The sequence below is a fragment of the Ovis aries genome, chromosome 17, assembly GCF_016772045.2.
Source record: "Ovis aries strain OAR_USU_Benz2616 breed Rambouillet chromosome 17, ARS-UI_Ramb_v3.0, whole genome shotgun sequence".
In the NCBI taxonomy this organism is placed as follows: domain Eukaryota; kingdom Metazoa; phylum Chordata; class Mammalia; order Artiodactyla; family Bovidae; genus Ovis; species Ovis aries.
The window spans coordinates 65,510,963-65,525,936 of NC_056070.1; the positions used below are offsets into that span (position 1 = coordinate 65,510,963).

Sequence of the window (14,974 nt, forward strand, 5' to 3'; positions counted from 1 at the left end):
GGAGATGCTAAGGGGCGGAGCGCCCTGACCCCGGCTTTAAAAATAAGGAGACTAAAATAGCCCTTCCCACGCCTCCTCACTGGGGCCTTTGATGCCGGCTGACGGGGCTGGGCTGCCGTTTCATGCGGCTACTCTGGACAGACCGTGCCGGGAACCTGGGCTGGAGGGCAGGCCCACCTCAGAGCCGCAGCAATGTCCTCCTAAAAGCAAACGTTTGGTCCCGTCCAGAAGGGGGGCGTTGATGGGCTTCGGACCTGGGCATCAGGAAGCTTTGGCAGAGCTGCCCTGAGGAGATGCTGGAAACGAAACAGGTCTGTGATGTCCCAGGGTTGGTTTCCTGAATTTCCATCACCCTTTGACCTCTTGAATTTCTGTTAAATGCACCCACTACTCACTAATTCCCCGATCCAAGCGCATCGTCTCCTGTTCACACAATCCCAACAGCCTCCTCACAGGTCCCTCTGCGTTCCTTTTGCCTGGTCAGCACCATCTCCACACAGCAGTCAGAGGGAATCCACTCAAAAAATGCAGACCCAATCGTGACACTCTCCTGCTTAAACCTGCCGTGGCCCCCTGTCGCCCTTCGGATAAAGACCCTAATCACGACAAAACCTTTGAGAGCTAGTCTGTTTTTGTTTTAATTTAAACAATTACTTATTTTTTTTTGGCTGCGCTGTGTTTTGGCTCTGCGTGGGCTCTCTGTCCTTGCGGTGAGCGGGGATTACTGTTTGTTATGGTGTGTGGGCTTCTTACTTCGGTGGCTTCTCTTGTTGAGGAGTCCAGGCTCCTGAGCGTGGGTTTCAGTAGCTGTGGCTCACACGCTTAATTTCTCCATGTCCTGTGGGATCTTCCCAGACCAGGGATTGAACCCATGTCCCCGGCTTTGGCAGGCAGATTCTTAGTCTCTCTGCTGCTGGGGAAGTCCCTCATCTGTCTTCCGAAGGCCTGAGCACAATGTGGCTTTACCTTTGATTCCTTACTTCATTTCCATTCCATCCTAGACTGAAGTCTCCCCTGAGAGCAGGGAGGAGGCCGGAGTTGCATTCTCTGCACTCAAGAGCCCACACACAGTTGAGGCTTGATAGAGATTGGATGCAGGAAGGAAGGAGGGAAGGAAGGAATGGGCTGGCCCGGCCCAGAAATCAGGCGTGGCCAAGAAGACAACCTCCTTAAAACCGGTCATGTCCAGGCGAAGACCGGCAGTCTAGGAAGATCAGGCAGCGGGGTGCAAAGCTCGTCCTGCTCCCTAAGCTGGGAAGGATCCCTCCTTCCCCTCCTCCTTGAAGTGGTGACCATCCCCCACGAGTCCTTCCAAAGCACAGACTTCAGAACCCATCAGAGGGTGAGACTGAGCCCTGCCTCTTCACAGCTCTGTGGCCTTAACGTTCTTATCTGAAAACAGTGTGCTTGTGACTTGTTCAGCGACAGGTCCTCTGAAGCGAAAAGTCCAGAGCCCAGTGCCTAGCTGCTCAGGAACAAAGGTGTTTGTCTCTTTGAAACTTTCTCTTCTCACTCCTTCTCCGATGTCATCCCAGCCTTCTCGATCTAGAGCAACGGTCCCTAACCTCTCTGGCGTCAGGGACTCGTTTCATGGAATACAATTTTTCCATTGACTAGGGGAAGGGGGAATGGTTTCAGGATGATTCAAGTGCATTACATTTATTGTGCTTTATTTGTATTATGGTTACATCAGCTCCACCTCAGATCATCAGGGACCCTGGAGGCTGGGGACCCCCTAGTCTAGAGAGTATAAAAAAAATATTCAACCATTGCCTTCAGTCTAGGGCAGGCCTCTGAACCGTAGCTCTCCTGATGTGGGTCCCAGGACCACCTGGGGGCTTCCCAGGTGGCTCTGTGGTAATGAATCTGCTTGCCAATGCAGGAGATGCAGGCTCGATCCGTGGGTTGGGAAGAGCTCCTGGAGTAGGAAATGGTACCTCATTCTGGTATTCTTGCCTGGAAAATTCCACTGGCAAAGGAGCGCGATGGGCCAGAGTCTGGGGGCCCACAAGGAGTTGGACAAGACTGAGCGACTGAGCGTGGGACTGCCCTGTGCATTACGAGTTGTTTAGCTGCGTCGCTTGCCTCTGTCCAGTAGATGTCAGTAACACCCTCGAGTTGTAACTCCAAACAGCCGACTGTCTCCTGGGGGTGCAGACACCCCACGCTGAGAACTAGGGATACTTATCCTGGGGGATGGGTAAGTATATTTTTAAAGAGGATAGTGGGTGGAGTCACAGAGGGTGGCATTTTAGGCCAGGGTGCAGACAGGGAGGGCAGCAGTTAGGACAACCTATGCACAGCAGGGGAGAAGGCAGTGGCGCCCACTCCAGCACTCTTGCCTGGAAAATCCCAGGGACGGAGGAGTCTGGTGGGCTGCAGTCCAGGAGGTCGCACAGGGTTGGACACGACTGAGCGACTTAGCAGGAGCAGCAGCATGCACAGTAGGTGTTTCCTCCTTGCCGTGTATGAGATAGATTCAGATAAACTCCCAGAGCTGCAAGTGGTAGGGCGGGGGGGACAGCAAGTCTGCCACCTCACAGATGGGAAAACTGAGGTCTGGAGGCAGGGGCTTTGTTACAGCAGACAGCCTTGGGTGTCTCAAATACATATGCAAAATGTCTTGGCATTTAGTATGTACATAGATACATATTTGCCATATATTGTACATAGCAACTCTATTAAAAACATATGAAGTCATAAACAGGAAAGTAATTTTAGAGTTTTATTTTTTAATGTGTACTGTGTGTGGGCACCTGTGCCCACATGCACACACACACGCACACACGGCTACCTGCGTGCACACACGCACGCGCACGTGGCTGCCCACATGCACACACATGCACACGCTCAACCTTCTTGCATCTTCCTGGTGATTCTGGGAAGAAGCAGTGGAAGGAGTCGGGTGTGTTTGCTGCCTGCCGTCTTAAAGCCTTGGGGGGAGGAGAATAGGGAGGGCAATAGGTGCAGATGAGACAGGGAAATCTGAGGGCTAAATGCGAGGACAGGGCCATTACGTCCTTTTGTTTTATCCAAAGAAAAGGTGACTGTGATCTGGTTTCGAATGAAAAGGGCTGAAGTTTACCTATGATTTTACAAGTGAGCTGTGAACAGACACACAACCACGACAAGAGGGGAGGAGGGAGTGACCATCTTCCAACCTTTTGGAGGCAGCCCTTCAACCTTTCCCTAGATGGCCCTTGGAGGGCCTTGAGGGGCTCTGAGCAAGGGAGTGACTTGGTCCTCGATTGGCAGTAGAGAGCACTTCTGTGGCTGGTACAAAGCTGGGGAAGTAGGGAGAGACTGGACCGACAAGAGCGGGCAGCTGCCTGCCTCGTTGGGGTGGGGGTGAAGGATGGAGTGAAACATCGGTGCACCCACTCCTTGTGAGGGGCCCGTAGGCGTCCTGCCATCTACTTGCAGTGTTCCATGTGGTCCAGGGCCATTAAACTTTCCAAAGCACATTTGTTTGTTTCTTCTGACATTTTAAAATGAGAAATAACATTTATTAATACGGTACAGCGGGCTCCCCTGGTGGCTCAGTCAATAGTCTGCCTACAATGCAGGAGACCAGGGTTCAACCCCTGGGTTGGGAAGATCCCCTGGAGAAGGAAATGGCATGCCACTCTAGTATTCTCAGCTGGAAAATTCCATGGACAGAGGAGCCTGATGGGCTGCGCAGGTCCTTGGAGCTGCAGAGAGTTGGACCCGACTGAGCGGCTGAGCACACGCACACCATACGGCCAGCAGCATCCTCCTGGCTCCGTCCCCTTTCCCGCTTTTGCCTGACGGTAACCACTTGTCTCCTAATTTATTTTTTGATTTTACTCCCTATGCGACTATTCATAAACTATGCTTAGTTTCCAGACTTGACATAAACATTATGTCCAGTGTATGCTTTCATGACTTAAACTCTCCTCTCAATATCATGCTTCTGAGACTTATTCATGATGTTAACAGGTAGATTTATACAATGCTTCTTAGCAGGTAGGAAATGTTCCATGGTACAGGCATAATACAAGTCACTCATCCCATCCAGTATTGATGGGTATCGATCAATGTTCTTTTGATCTGATGTTACTCTAAACTAAGCTGCAGTAACCTCTCTTGGATTGGCCCTATGGCTCTTTGTGCTGAGAGCAAGAACACTGCAACTGAGCCTAAGTAACCCTCATTTCCTTATTCATAAAAATAGGCATAATAGCAGTACCTACCTTACAGGGGTGTTGTGGGTGATTGATATAATAATTAATGTGAATTAATAATTGGTGAAGCTCTTAGAGCAGGGTGGTGTCATGTAAGTGTTTGAAATTTCATGCTGTTGTAAGCAGAGCTTAGGACAAAGTGTGAATGGAGTTATATAACAGCTTCCTTCTCCAGGCTGTGTGACTTGAGACAAGTCAGTCAGCTTCTCTGGGTCTCCCCTTTGGCATCCATCAAACAAGGTGTCATAAAGACTGCATGAGACGATGCATGCTGTGCAATAGACAACTCAGCAAAGGTCCGCTTTTGTTTTCATCACTTGCGTTTTGTCACCCTTGAGAGGTTGTTCGGGCACGTGGTATTTTCCTTTTGGACAAAGAGACTGAGGCTCAGAGAGGTAGAGAATCTTGCTGTAGATCACACAGCGTGTCAGAATGAATGGCCGTTCTTCAGGCAGCGCCTCTGCGCTGGGTCCCTGTGGCTGTTAGTGTAATCTCCAGGGCCCTCCTGCCTCCTCCTGAGATCCCTGGATGCCCCTCTCCGCCTTCCCTCGCTCACCCCCAGCCTAGACCTGTAGCTTGGCCACGCTCTGTGTTCTTGCCACACAGCGGAACTGATACAAAGAGTCCTCCACGTGGCCTCTCAGAAACGCCACCTGATGCTCCTGTTTCGTGGCAACCACAGAATCAAAACAAGTTCTTCAGAAAAGACCATAAAGGAGGGGGAGGTCGAAAGCCTCCCACTGCGGCCCCAGGAGGCCGCCCCTCTGTTGATCCCCACCGCTGGGCTTTCATCTTGCAGAGTTGGCCTGGTTCTCGTTGTATCTTCACAGTTAAAGGAACTTCCCCCTCAAACTGCTTCCCTCTAGCTGCCTGGGGCTGGGAGCCGAGGAGAAGTAGGCTTTAAAATATGCAAAAGGACCCGGAGCAGAGGAGAAGAGCCTTCAGAGAGTGGGTGCCCTGGGGGCGGCAGAGCAGAGTGGGCGCTGTGCCTCGGCTGGGCCGGGCTTCTGTCTTGGGGGCCCCCCGCTCAGCGGAGCCCTTCAGCCTCTGCCTCCAGTGTCAGTGTCCTGAGTGCACACAGGGTAAATCTAGCCCTTCATTCACAGACGGAGAAGCCGCTGTTACCGACAATAACCGTTAGCTGACTATTGTTTTAACTGGAGTAAAGTTGGTTCGCAGTGTGTTGTTAGTTTCAGCTATACACAAAGTGATTCAGTCTTTCATATGTATGTGTATGTGTATGTATATATAAAGTTATGTGTTCTTTTTTGAGTATTTTTCTGTTGTAGGTTATTACAAAATTTTGAGTATAGTTCTCTGTGCTATACAGTGGGTCCTTGTTGGTTATCTATTTCATATATCACAGTATGTACATGTTAACCCCCAAAACTCCTAATTTGTCCCTCCCCTACTCTTTCCCTTTGGTAACCATAAGTTTGGTTTTTTTTTTTTCTGTCTGTGGTTCTGTTTTTGATTTGTATATAAATTCATTTGTATTGTTTTTTCTTTAAGATTCCACATATAAGTGATATCATACGATATCTGTCTTTCTCTGAGTTCACTTAGTGTGATAATCTCTAGGTCCATCCGGATTGCTGCAAATGGCATTACTTCATTCTTCTTACGGCTGAGTAATATCCCATTGCGTATCCGTAGCACCTCTTCTTTATCCATTCCTCTGTTGATAGACATTTAGGTTGCTCTCACATCTTGGCTGTTGTGAGTACTGCTGCGTGAATATTGGGCTGCATGTATCCTTCACATCACACCAGTCAGAATGGCCATCAACAAAAAGTCTACACATAATAAATGCTAGACAGAGAGAAGGGACCCCTCCTACACTGTTGGGGGAATGTAAATTGGTACAGTCACTATGGAGAACAGTATGAAGGTTCCTTAAAAAACAAAAAATAGAGCTACCGTATGACCCTGCAATCCCACTCCAGAGCATATATCCAAAGAAAATCATAATTTGAAAAGTTAACTACTAGTATTTACACTTGAAATATGCCAGTTGTAGGGACATGATTTGCATATCTGAAAGGATATAATCCCCACGGCTACCTCATAAGGTTAGTGTCGGGATAATCCCCACTTTGCAAATGAAATAGAGCGGAAAGAGGTGTAGTCACTCCTCCAGGTCACCCAGAGTTCACTCTGGAACTCAGAGCCCAATATAGTTGATTCCAGAGCCTGTGCCCTCCTGTATGGCCCAGGAGTTTCAGGACTGGCCGGCAGGCACACCGGAGCTGAACAAGGACAAAGAGGTGGCCTGGTGTTGAGGGAAGCTCACTGGAGGGGCAGGGTTGGAGTTCTGGATCCAGAGTGTGCAGCAGGCATTAGTCCTGGCCGTTGCATAAGAGAGTGATGGTGAGCGGCCGGTGAGCATGGGAGGAGGAGGAAGAAGTCTTGCGCTTACACGGGGGAATGTGGAGCTAGGGAGCTACAGCGGGTGCTCGAGCCGGAGAGTCGGATCATGCCCTTGGCTGCGCGCGAGTGCTGGGGCAGTAGGCCCAGAGTATTTTGCCGACAGTAGTCACTGCTGTGCTGGCCACTGCTCTAAGCACTTCGTTGCTGCTGTTCATTCACTAAGTCATGCCCGACTCCTTGAGACCCCATGAACTTCAGCACACCAGGCTTCCTTGTCCTTCACTGTCTCCTGGAGTTTGCTCAAACTCAGGTCCATTAAGCTGGTGATGCCATCCATCCATCTCGTCTTTCATCCTCTTCTCCTGCCCTCAGTCTTTCCCAGCATCAGGGTCTTTCCCAGTGAGCCGGCTCTGCGCATCAGGTGGCCAAAGGATTGGAGCTTCAGCTTTAGCATCGGTCCTACCAATGAATATTCGAAGTTGATTTCCTTTAGGATGGACTAGTTTGAGCTCTCTCGAGCAACTTTTCCAGCAGCACAATTTGGAAACACTTTATAGACACGGATTTAAATCATCACAGAAACTCCCATTTGGGAGGTGGCTTATGGTCCCATTTTCTAGATGAGGTCACTGAGTCTCCAAAGAGTGAAGTGATTTGGCCAAGGCCACACACCTGGTGAGTGGTGGCCCTGACATATGAACTCAAGACTGGCTGATTCCCAAGCCCACATACTTAATCAGTTACGTACAGGCAGCCACTGAAATACTATGTAACAAATGACCGCAAGATCTCAGTCCCATGGAACAGGGTTTATTAGGCCCAGGTCTAATAATTAGGTCTAATTTGGGTTGGTTGCGCCTGGCTGGGCTCCGCTGGGGGTTTGATCTGCTCCACCCATGATGGGCTCATCCTCTCCTGGAATCAGTGGGATGGCTTGGACACCTTCGTCTCCTGGCCACAGCAGGAGCACAAGAAGGGAAGCAGAACCTGAGAAGCCTCCTAGAGTCCAGGCTCAGAACCAGCACACAGGTCCTCCTGCCTCATTCTGTTCATCCAAGAAAATCCCAAGACCGGGTCCAAAGATCTGCAAGGTCCCCAGGGAAGAGCAGGACACAGGCAGAGGGAAAGAGCTGGGGCCAGTGTTGTGCCCTGGGGCAGTGCCTGTGCTGGTGAAAAACGCAGCCACTCTTTGATACTCTTTTCAAAAGGTAGAGCCCTTGGACTTCCCTGGTCTAGTGGTTAGAATCCACCTGCCTGTGCAGGGGACCCGAGTTTGAGCCCTGGCCCGGAAAGATGCCCACATGCTGCGGGGCAGCTGAGCCCCGTGGCCGCAACTACTGAGCTCACATGCGACTAGAGAAAAGCCCGAGGGCGACAGCAAAGACCCAGCCTCAGAAAATGCATTTTAAAGCGGATCTCTTGCATGTGGGCTGGACCTCCTAACTTGCTTCCAACAAACAGAACAAGAGAAGAGTGCCAGGTGTCATTTCCAAGGCCAGGACGCGAGCCCTCCCTCCTTGCCCGTTTGAGGATCATCACTCTGGTGTATCCAGCTGCCATGTTGTGAGGACACCCGAGCAGCCTTGCAGAGAGACAGGTGGTAAGGCCCTCAGGACTCCAGCCAGCAGCTGTGGGAGTAGGTCTTCCTGGGAGCAGCCCCAGTCCAGCCTTCTGATGACTACAGCCTGCTGACATCCCAATGGCAACTTCACGAGAGAGACCCTGTGTCACAACCACCCAGCTAAGGCACTCCTGAATCCCTGATCCGCAGAAACTACAAGACAATGCATGTTTTTATCATCTGAGGCCTCCAAGTCCTGGAGCAGTTCAATATGCAGCAACAGAAAACGAATTCAGTTGCCTAATCATGATGCCAGCCTCTTGCTGTCATTTCAAACGAGGCAGAGATGGAAGCTGTTTTGTCTGCTCTCCAGAGAACCAGCAAAATCCCAACAATTTACCAAGATTAAGGGACCAAAAATACTCTTGGTAAAACTGTGGTTGTTAAGAAACATCTGTTCTTGAGATGCCCAAATTGGGCTGTGCTCAAAGGGAATGAAAATGTATCAGAGGATGGGGACAGCTGTGGGGGACTGATGCCAACCCTGTGGCAGACTCAGCGTGTCACTTAGTCCCTCCTTGGAGCTGAACGGGGAGAACAATTCGAACAAAGGTCTGGTGGGGCCGCCGAAGCAAAGCACTGACGGGTCCATCCAGCTGCAAGGAAGATACTCACAGCATATCCTGCTGTGTGCCAGGTATAGGGTGGGCATGGAACAAGGGTTGGGCTAGTGGAAGACTTTGGCTGCATGGTTTGGACCGACGGGCGAGAGGCAGTGAGGTCCAGGGGTTGAGAGTCCACGGACAGACCTGTGTTTGAATCCTAGCGATGACGTTGCTGGACCTGAGTCTTACAAGAGGCCAGTCACTTAAACAGCTTCCTCATCTGTAAGATGGACGTGATAACTGTGCTTGTCTGACTGGTAGTCGTGGTCTGCCCAGCTCTGCTTTGTAGGACTCCTCTCCCATTCCCTGCTTCCTGTCCGTCCTGGTGCCCTGCCACTGCAGCACATCCCCTTGGCCACCACTCAGGAGCAGACAGAAGACCCAAGTGAGGTCAGTCAGATGGCTGTAGAGAAATGTTTTCTTTCTTAAAGTGGTAGGTTTAGAAGGACATGACCCGCTTGGGTTGCCAGTGTCAGTCATCACATGTACCACGTGAAGAGATCTTGTCTAAGGCCTGGAAGGGACGAAAGAGCCTCCTGCTGTTGTCTAAGGTCCTGGATCCAGCCCTACCTGAAGCCTACCCAGAATTTGCCCCAGATGTCTACATTAATCAAAGTTCTCGAGAGAAACAGAACCGATAGGTACACATATATATCCTGTTTATGATGTATCTATAGATATATAGAGAAATTTAATATAAGAAATTAGCACATAATGATTATGGAGGCTGAGCAGACTCAAGATATGTAGCCAGCAAGCTGGAGACCAGAGGAGATGATGGTGTAAGCCCTGATCCAAAAAGCCGGTGGACACAAGACACAAGAAGAGCTGCTGCTTTAGTTTGAGCCCAAAGACAAAAGACCAGCATCTCAGTTCAAGACAATCAGGTCACCTCTTACTTATGGGAGGGTAAGCCATTTTGTTCTATTCGGACCTTTAGGGGATTGGATAAGAGCCACTCACATCAGGGAGGGCAATATGCATTACCCAGTCTACTGAGATATGTGTTAATCGTATCTAAAAATCACTCTCACAGACACAGAAGAATGACCAAGAAGCTGGGCACTCGTTAGCCCAGTTCAGCCAGTTGGCACATCAAGTGAACCATCATGGTGTCCAAGTTGTCACTGAATGCCTTCCTGTTTTAAACCCATTGGAGTTGATAGGCCTTGCTTGTAATCAAGAATCCTGATCGATAGAAATGCTTTTTTCATAGGGATATTTACAGAATGGATGAGCTCTTGCACAGTGCTTGGGAGACAGAAAGCCCTCAAAAATGACAATCATTGATGCCTGTCGTAGAGCAGCTTCAAGGGAGCAGGATTTCCCGCTTTGCCCGCACTTCCTCCCACAGTCCTGAGGTCAGAAACGGGCCGGCAGTGCTCCTGCTTCGTCTCCACCACATCCTCTCTCTAGAGTTGCTCACTGGCTCTAGAGTAGGTGGAGGAGATGCTCTACCCCACGGGAACACTCTATGGCCTAAGTCGCCTGGCACAGTCATTGATAAGCTAAAAGATGAGGAGCGCTTCCCTGGTGGCTCCGTGGCAAAGAATCCGCCTGCAATGCCAGAGACGCAGGATTGATCCCTGAGTCAGGAAGATCTCCTGCAGAAGGAAATGGCAACCTGTATTCTTGGCTGGGAAATCCCATGGAGTGAGGAGCCTGGCGGGCTACAGTCCATGAGGTTGCGAAAGAGTTGGACACAACTGAGTGTCTAAACAACAGCAATAACAAAAGATGAGGAACCTGGGAAAATCTTTCCTCGGGGCTGTGGTCTGCAGAGGCACATCATGTTGAATGTCTAAAGCTGAATATCACCTCTGTTTTGTTTTTCTCTCTTTATTTTCTGAAATAAGCTCTAATCTCCCCCAGACTAATGGATGCCTAGGGCTGTACAGATCCAAAGCTGTACTCAGGGAAACAAAATTGAAAAGTACATTAAAAAATTTAAACTAGTTATCCCTGTAACATATTCTTCTAGGAGTGGTAGATATATTGGCTTTGACCACCAGCATCCTTTCCTTGACCGACCCATGCCTCCCCCACTTCTTGTGGTACCTGCTGCTGCTAAGTCGCTTCAGTCATGTCTGACTCTGTGTGACCCCATCGGCAGCAGCCCACCAGGCTCTGCCATCCCTGGGATTCTCCAGGCAAGAATACTGGAGTGGGTTGCCATTTCCTTCTCCAGTGCATGAAAATGAAAAGTCAAAGTGAAGTTGATCAGTTGTCTCCGACTCTTAGCGACCCCTAGCGACCCCATGGACTGTAGCTCACCAGGCTCCTCCGTCCATGGGATTTTCCAGGCAAGAGTACTGGAGTAGGGTGCCATTGCCTTCTCCACTTGTGGTACCTAGAGGCTATTAATCACAGTCCTCCACCTTCCTCACCACCCGGGAAAGCCTATCAGGGGGCTGAGCCTATCCTAACACCAAGGCTGCATCCTCTTGGACCGTGTGATTGGTCCCGAGGTGGACATGTGATTCAAGCAGAGCCAATCCAAATCCTTCTTTGGGTTCCTGTATCCATGATGAAAGACACGCAGAGATAGAAAGAGAGGGGCGGGGTAGCTGGGAGGAGAGAGAGAGAAGATGAGAGAGTGCTTTTCCCTTTTGGACTGTGAACCATAGGGATGAGGCTTGAGGCTGAAGAGAGGTCAACACACAGAGGGGAGAAAAGAGAGAGAGAGTTGCCTGCCAGACACATGGGAGGAGATCATGGGAGCCCCTGGATCAGGCCATGCCTGAAGCAAGATAAAAGTCTCCCCCTTTGCCTTAAAGCTATTTAAGTTGAAACAGTGATCTATTTCTCCCTGCTTAAATTCACTTAAAAAAAAAAAATGGCAGAGGAAACTGCAGACATGCTTGTGCCAAAGATCCCAAGCTTGGGCCAGGCAAGATCGAACTTCTAAACGCCAGATGGCTGAGGCTCCAGCCACCCTCTGGTAGTTTGGAAGTTGGTTGTATGCCCTGAATACAGACTTTGGAGTCAGAAGACTGAGATGAGAGCCCCAGACCCAGACTCTCTGAGCCTCGGTTTCGTCCCCTGTAAACTGTAGGTAACAGTACCTACCTCCTTGGGCAGTAAGAGGCTTAAATTAAAAGACGAGGGCTGTTGCTCGTGTGTCTCGGGGGGCGGGCACGGAGACGTGCCCTATCCACAGGAGCCGTCTCCCCCCACCCTCCAGGATCCCAGCCTGCTGCTCCCTCCCCTGCCTGACCCAGTTTCTCATCCAGATTTGGCCACAGGCCCAGGCCCTGGCCTATTTTCGGTACACCTCTTTTTTGTTGCAGGAAAAAAAGAGACCCACGCGAGTTACCTTAAAACAGGGGGTGTACTGTGGGGACAAATGGGGACAGGAACGTGGAGGGGGTGGAGGCAAGAAACCCTTTGGGACTGAGACTGTTCTGATGTGGAATCTCTTCTTTGTACCTTTAAAAGTCATCAGGCTACCTGTCCCAACAGGAGGGTCCCCTTCCCAAGCCTGGAGGTAAACAGACCCGGAGAGGCTGGTGTCTGCAGTTGTGCAGCGCTAAGACTCCTTTGCACTTGGGGAGGGAATGGATTTTTTTGGCTACTGACGATCTGGATTCAGGTTTGGACAGCTCTCAGGCCCAGCGGGGTTGTTGTGGGAGAGGACGTGCACAGGGATTTTGGAGTGAAGTACAGTGACTGTAATTTATCATCCAAGCCAGGACACTTGGAGAATGGAAGGGGCACCATGGTAATTGCACAGGGATGCAGACGTAAACCGAGGCTGCCAGCCAGCCAGGACGTCTGGTCGCCCTGAGAGCACAGAGGTTTGGGAAGGAGGGGACTAAAAGAAAGGCAGGTGCCCAGAATGGAAGGAGGTCTGGGGGTGTAGCTGCTGCTCAGGAAATGCCAGGTTCATGAGTCTAGGGCGGGATGGTGAGGAAGGGAGCCCTTGGGTCCCCAGGGACCATGTTGTAGCACCTGCCCTGTAGGTGATGGATGGTGTTTGCACTCGTGCTTCTTTGCTCCATCAGCCCACAGCACCCCTAGAGGGAGTCCCAGACCCTCAGATAGTTCAGATCCATAGGAGACCCCTGTATGCTGGCAGGTGATGGAGAGAAACTCCCCACTCAGATAAGTGGAGCGGGGGGAGGTGGATGGAGCATGTGTGCCCCCTCCCTGCAGCCTGGGCCAGTGTCCGCACTCCCTGTGTGACCCGTGGGGTCCTCGGCGTGTCGGTGCACTCAGAGCTCAGTGCTTGCAAAGAGCCCCCTGCTTTGCCCCAGCTGTCTAATTTCTGGTGACTGTACCTCTCCTCAGCTCATTCCCTTGTCTTCCCGATGGACTTCTTGCCTGGACCTTTGGCAGTGAAATCACCCTTATCTCAAATAATTTGAAACAACTCTTCCACTGCTCAGGAAGGCCCAGATGGTTCTCACCTTGAGGGGATGGCGGACCCCTTCATGTGATGTACATGGTGGTTTTTCTCATCGCTCTTTATTACCTCCTCATTTTATGTGCCCAGGGGCCTCACCCCTTACCCGCACTCATTCTCTGGACTTGGAACGACCCCATCCCATGGATGCCACAGTGGAGCAGGTGACCTAAGCTCAGTCGATTAGCACATCCTGTCTCCTGGCCGCTGATCCTGGCCGCTGATTGGTCCAGGTACACGCCCAATTGGAGTTTGTTACTTGACCTGAGGTCTATGAGAAGAGTCTGGAGCATCTTTTCTGATGCTGTTGGAGGGGATGAAGAATGGAATGCAGAACTAACATCATTTTTGATGAAGGAGCTATACCGTGGAGCCACAAGGAAGTAGAGCCAAGTGGAAAGAGAGAAACTGGATCCTGGTGATGTCACTTGAGCCTTTAGGTCAAGCCACACCTGAAGGTCTTCCTCTGGGCTGTTCAAACACAGACACCAATAAATCCCCTTTTCTGAGATCCCAGTTTCCTACTACCTGCAGTTGACAGAGCTCTCTAACTGCAGATTGAGTCCTAGGGTCCACAGGATGCTCAAACAAATGGGAAAGGCATTGCAGTTGCTCATATGAAGTTCCGAGCCCTGCCCTCCTGTAGTGAGAATTTCCAGGCTCCAGTTAAAGCTGTTAGCGCCTGTCTTCCTAGTCACTAACCCATACTCTATTACATAATAGACTCTCAGCAATATTGTGAAATAGGTCAAGATTAATTCTGAAGCCCCAGTGTTCCACCTGACCTCCCTCAGTGGGTCTACAGAGCCTATTTATGAATTTGTGCCCCCTCCCCCCTGCAGAATTTCCGGTCCCACATCTCCCCTCAAGGACACCAATTCCAATGTTGTCTCGAAGACCTCCCAACCTCCCTGTGTTTCTCCTGCCCTGTACTCCCCTCACCCCAAGATCCAGCCCTTCTGGTAGCTTCCCAGGTCCACAACTTTTTCTCAGATGACGAACTTTGCAGATGCTGGTTCTTCCACCTAGAATCCCCCTTTTCTCTTTCTTTACCAAGTTTTCTTCTTTTCATCCTTGAAGCCTCAGCTGAAATGTTACTTCCCCAGGGAGTCCTCCTTGGCCTTTAATCTAGGTCAAGCTGGCCCCTTTTGCATTCCAAGGACACCTTGGACTTTTTCTCTTGTAACTGTAGCTCCAAGCTCAGTTATTCCCCCAGGGACATGAGACCTGGCACGTGGTTGGTTTTCAAAAACACGTGGATGGATGAGTCCACAGGCACTGAGCCGCTCGGCAGCGGGGAGCAGAGGCCCAGGGAGAGGCTGGGCTTGCTCAGGATCCCACAGCCAGCCTGTGGCAGGTGGACACTCAATGCAGGATGGCAGTCAGATTCTCTGAGGAGCCCCAGTCATGGCCGCCCCTCCTTTGTTGGAAATTCCAGCTCTGTTTATTTCCCCAAAATGTTTTCTGAGGCTGTGGTTGCTGACCATGTGCTGATGGCCATGAAGGGCCTGAGCTGATGGCTGTGACTCTCTGGGTGATGGGGATAGCAACCCAGCTGGGAGCATGGCCGGGCTGGAGTCTGGCGGAGACAAGCCGGGTTGATGTTTACTCCAGTCCGTGTCATGGGTCATCACACCAAGAGCAGGTGCACTGGCCTTGCTGTGGCTACAAGGCCCGGGACAAGTGGGAGCAGGAAGTCCTGGGTGCAGAGGCCTCCCATCCTGATGCTCTGCTGTGACCAGGGCAAACACTTGGGTTCGAATCCCAG

At 50.8% G+C, this 14,974-nt stretch overlaps 1 long non-coding RNA gene across 1 annotated transcript in view; it reads left to right on the plus strand.

The window, feature by feature from the left end:
- The first annotated feature begins 2,276 nt into the window (after positions 1-2,276).
- LOC132658013 (uncharacterized) overlaps positions 2,277-14,974 on the plus strand; it is a 53,922-nt gene continuing 41,224 nt past the window's right edge. The window contains exon 1 of the long non-coding RNA XR_009596927.1: positions 2,277-2,444. This is a non-coding gene — a long non-coding RNA (uncharacterized LOC132658013). The remainder of the gene's footprint in view (positions 2,445-14,974) is intronic.